Source organism: Carcharodon carcharias, chromosome 2 (genome assembly GCF_017639515.1).
Source record: "Carcharodon carcharias isolate sCarCar2 chromosome 2, sCarCar2.pri, whole genome shotgun sequence".
NCBI classification, from domain to species: domain Eukaryota; kingdom Metazoa; phylum Chordata; class Chondrichthyes; order Lamniformes; family Lamnidae; genus Carcharodon; species Carcharodon carcharias.
In genome coordinates, this window is record NC_054468.1 from 5,901,513 (window position 1) to 5,907,512 (window position 6,000).

A 6,000-nucleotide genomic window follows, 5' to 3' on the forward strand; every position below is an offset into this window, starting at 1 on the left:
TTACACTCCCCTCGCTTCCTGACATTACAGCACAGGACTGAGTACACTCCCCTCGCATCCTGATGTTACAGCGCAGGACTGAGTACACTCCCCTCGCATCCTGATGTTACAGCGCAGGACTGAGTACGCCCCCCTCGCATCCTGATGTTACAGGGCAGGACTGAGTACACTCCCCTCACATCCTGATGTTACAATGCAGGACTGAGTACACTCCCCACGCATCCTGATATTTTAGCGCAGGACTGAGTACACTCCCCTCACATCCTGACATTACAGCGCAGGACTGAATACACACCCTTCGCATTCTGACATTACAGCGCAGGAATGAGTACACCCCCCTCGCACCCTGATGTTATAGCGCAGGACTGAGTACACCCCGCTCACATCCTGACATTACAGCGCAGCACTGAATACACCACCCTCGTATTCTGACATTACAGCGCAGGACTGAGTAGACTCCCCTCACATCCTGATGTTACAGTGCAGGACTGAGTACACCCCCCTCACATCCTGATGTTATAGAGCAGGACTGAGTGCACTCCCCTCACATCCTGATGTTACAGTGCAGGACTGAGTACACTCCCCTCGCATCCTGATATTTTAGCGCAGGACTGAGTACACTCCCCTCACATCCTGACATTACAGCGCAGGACTGAATACACACCCTTCGCATTCTGACATTACAGCGCAGGAATGAGTACACCCCCCTCGCATCCTGATGTTATAGCGCAGGACTGAGTACACCCCCCTCAAATCCTAACATTACAGCGCAGGACTGAATACATCCCCCTCGCATTCTGACATTACAGCGCAGGACTGAGTACACTCCCCTCACATCCTGATGTTACAGTGCAGGACTGAGTACACCCCCCTCACATCCTGATGTTATAGAGCAGGACTGAGTACACTCCCCTCGCATCCTGATGTTACAGTGCAGGACTGAGTACACTTCCCTTGCATCCTGACATTACAGCACAGGACTGAGTACAACCCCCTCACATCATAACATTACAGCGCAGGACTGAATACACCCCCCTCGCATTCTGACATTACAGCGCAGGACTGAGTACACTCCCCTCACATCCTGATGTTACAGTGCAGGACTGAGTACACCCCCCTCACATCCTGATGTTATAGAGCAGGACTGAGTACACCCCCCTCACATCCTGATGTTAACAGTGCAGGACTGAGTACACTCCCCTCGCATCCTGACATTACAGCACAGGACTGAGTACACTCCCCTTGCATCCTGATGTTACAGTGCAGGACTGAGTACACTCCCCATGCATCCTGATGCTACAGAGCAGGACTGAGTACACTCCCCTCGCATCCTGATGTTACAGCACAGGACTGAGTACACCCCCCTCGCATCCTGATGTTACAGTGCAGGACTGAGTACACTCCTCTCGCATCCTGATGTTGCAGTGCAGGACTGAGTACACTCCCCTCGCATTCTGATGTTGCAGTGCAGGACTGAGTACACTCCCCTCGCATCCTGATGTTACAGCGCATGACTGAGTGCACCCCCCTCGCATCCTGATGTTTCAGCGCAGGACCGAGTAGACCCCCCTCACATCCTGACGTTACAGTGCAGGACTGAGTACACTTCCCTCGCATCCTGATGTTACAGCGCAGGACTGAGTACACCCCCCTCACATCCTGATGTTACAGTGCAGGACTGAGTACACTCCCCTCGCATCCTGATGTTACAGCACAGGACTGAGTACACTCCCCTCACATCCTCACATTACAGCACAGGACTGAGTACACTTTCCTCACATCCTCACATTACAGCACAGGTCTGAGTACACTCCCCACGCATCCTGATGTTACAGCGCAGGACTGAGTACACCCCCCTCGCATCCTCATGTTACAGCGCAGGACTGAGTACACCCCCCTCGCATCCTGATGTTACAGTGCAGGACTGAGTACACTCCCCTCGCATCCTGATGTTACAGCACAGGACTGAGTACACCCCCCTCACATCATAACATTACAGCGCAGGACTGAATACACCCCCCTCGCATTCTGACATTACAGCGCAGGACTGAGTACACTCCCCTCACATCCTGATGTTACAGTGCAGGACTGAGTACACCCCCCTCACATCCTGATGTTATAGAGCAGGACTGAGTACACCCCCCTCACATCCTGATGTTAACAGTGCAGGACTGAGTACACTCCCCTCGCATCCTGACATTACAGCACAGGACTGAGTACACTCCCCTTGCATCCTGATGTTACAGTGCAGGACTGAGTACACTCCCCATGCATCCTGATGCTACAGAGCAGGACTGAGTACACTCCCCTCGCATCCTGATGTTACAGCACAGGACTGAGTACACCCCCCTCGCATCCTGATGTTGCAGTGCAGTACTGAGTACACTCCCCTCGCATCCTGATGTTACAGTGCAGGACTGAGTACACTCCTCTCGCATCCTGATGTTGCAGTGCAGGACTGAGTACACTCCCCTCGCATCCTGATGTTACAGCGCATGACTGAGTGCACCCCCCTCGCATCCTGATGTTTCAGCGCAGGACCGAGTAGACCCCCCTCACATCCTGACGTTACAGTGCAGGACTGAGTACACTTCCCTCGCATCCTGATGTTACAGCGCAGGACTGAGTACACCCTCCTCGCATCCTGATGTTACAGTGCAGGACTGAGTACACTCCCCTCGCATCCTGATGTTACAGCACAGGACTGAGTACACTCCCCTCACATCCTCACATTACAGCACAGGACTGAGTACACTTTCCTCACATCCTCACATTACAGCACAGGTCTGAGTACACTCCCCACGCATCCTGATGTTACAGCGCAGGACTGAGTACACCCCCCTCGCATCCTCATGTTACAGCGCAGGACTGAGTACACCCCCCTCGCATCCTGATGTTACAGTGCAGGACTGAGTACACTCCCCTCGCATCCTGATGTTACAGCACAGGACTGAGTACACTCCCCTCACATCCTCACATTACAGCACAGGACTGAGTACACTTTCCTCACATCCTCACATTACAGCACAGGACTGACTACACTCCCCTCACATCCTGATGTTACAGTGCAGGACTGAGTACACCCCCCTCGCATCCTCATGTTACAGCGCAGGACTGAGTACACCCCCATCGCATCCTGATGTTACAGCGCAGGACTGAGTACTCTCCCCTCGCATCCTGACATTACAGCGCAGGACTGAGTACACCCCCCTCGCATACTGATGTTACAGCACAGGACTGAGTACAATCCACTCACATCCTGACATTACAGCGCAGGACTGAGTACACCCCCCTCGCATCCTGATGTTACAGTGCAGGACTGTGTACACCCCCCTGGCATCCTGATGTAACAGCGCAGGACTGAGTACACTCCCCTCACATCCTGATGTTACAGCGCAGGACTGAGTACACTCCCCTCGCATCCTGATTTTACATCAAAGGACTGAGTACACCCCCCTCATATCCTGACATTACAGCGCAGGACTGAGTACACCCCCCTCACATCCTGATGTTACAGTGCAGGACTGAGTACACTCCCCTTGCATTCTGATGTTACAGTGCAGGACTGAGTACACTCCCCTCACATACTGATGTTACAGTGCAGGACTGAGTACACCCCCCACACATCCTGATGTTACAGCGCAGGACTGAGTACAGTCCACTCACATCCTGATGTTACAGTGCAGGACTGAGTACACCCCCCTCATATCCTGACATTACAGCGCAGGACTGAGTACACCCCCCTCACATCCTGATGTTACAGCGCAGGACTGAGTACATTCCACTCACATCCTGATGTTACAACGCAGGACTGAGTACACTCCCCTTGCATCCTGATGTTACAGTGCAGGACTGAGTACACTCCCCTTGCATCCTGATGTTACAGCGCAGGACTGAGTACACCCCCCTCACATCCTGATGTTACAGAGCAGGACTGAGTACACTCCCCTTGCATCCTGATGTTACAGTGCAGGACTGAGTACACTCCCCTTGCATTCTGATGTTACAGAGCAGGACTGAGTACACTCCCCTCACATCCTGACATTACAGTGCAGGACTGAGTACATGCCCCTTGCATCCTGATGTTACAGTGCAGGACTGAGTACACTCCCCTTGCATTCTGATGTTACAGTGCAGGACTGAGTACACTCCCCTCACATCCTGATGTTACAGTGCAGGACTGAGTACACTCCCCTCACATCCTGATGTTACAGCAGAGGACTGAATACACCCCCCTCGCATTCTGACATTACAGCGCAGGACTGAGTACACCCCCCTCACATCCTGACAGTACAGCGCAGGACTGAGTACACCCCCCTCACATCCTGATCTTACAGCGCAGGACTGAGTACACCACCCTGGCATTCTGACATTACAGTTCAGGACTGAGTACACTCCCCTCACATCCTGATGTCACAGCAAAGGACTGAGTACACTCCCCTCGCATCCTGAAGTTACAACGCAGGACAGATTACACTCCCCTCGCTTCCTGACATTACAGCACAGGACTGAGTACACTCCCCTCGCATCCTGATGTTACAGCGCAGGACTGAGTACACTCCCCTCGCATCCTGATTTTACAGCGCAGGACTGAGTACACCCCCCTCGCATCCTGATGTTGCAGGGCAGGACTGAGTACACTCCCCTCACATCCTGATGTTACAGTGCAGGACTGAGTACACTCCCCACGCATCCTGATATTTTAGCGCAGGACTGAGTACACTCCCCTCACATCCTGACATTACAGCGCAGGACTGAATACACACCCTTCGCATTCTGACATTACAGCGCAGGAATGAGTACACTCCCCTCACATCCTGATGTTATAGCGCAGGACTGAGTACACCCCGCTCACATCCTGACATTACAGCGCAGGACTGAATACACCACTCTCGCATTCTGACATTACAGCGCAGGACTGAGTAGACTCCCCTCACATCCTGATGTTACAGTGCAGGACTGTGTACACCCCCCTCACATCCTGATGTTATAGAGCAGGACTGAGTGCACTCCCCTCACATCCTGATGTTACAGTGCAGGACTGAGTACATTATCTCGCATCCTGATATTTTAGCGCAGGACTGTGTACACTCCCCTCACATCCTGACATTACAGCGCAGGACTGAATACACCACCCTCGCATTCTGACATTACAGCGCAGGACTGAGTAGACTCCCCTCACATCCTGATGTTACAGTGCAGGACTGAGTACACCCCCCTCACATCCTGATGTTATAGAGCAGGACTGAGTGCACTCCCCTCACATCCTGATGTTACAGTGCAGGACTGAGTACACTCCCCTCGCATCCTGATATTTTAGCGCAGGACTGAGTACACTCCCCTCACATCCTGACATTACAGCGCAGGACTGAGTACACCCCCCTCGCATCCTGGTGTTATAGCGCAGGACTGGGTACACCCCCCTCAAATCCTGACATTACAGCGCAGGACTGAATACATCCCCCTCGCATTCTGACATTACAGCGCAGGACTGAGTACACTCCCCTCACATCCTGATGTTACAGTGCAGGACTGAGTACACCCCCCTCACATCCTGATGTTATAGAGCAGGACTGAGTACACTCCCCTCGCATCCTGATGTTACAGTGCAGGACTGAGTACACTTCCCTCGCATCCTGACATTACAGCACAGGACTGAGTACACCCCCCTCACATCCTGACATTACAGCGCAGGACTGAATACACCCCCCTCGCATTCTGACATTACAGCGCAGGACTGAGTACACTCCCCTCACATCCTGATGTTACAGTGCAGGACTGAGTACACCCCGCTCACATCCTGATGTTATACAGCAGGACTGAGTACAGCCCCCTCACATCCTGATGTTAACAGTGCAGGACTGAGTACACTCCCCTCGCATCCTGACATTACAGCACAGGACTGAGTACACTCCCCTTGCATCCTGATGTTACAGTGCAGGACTGAGTACACTCCCCATGCATCCTGATGCTACAGAGCAGGACTGAGTACACTCCCCT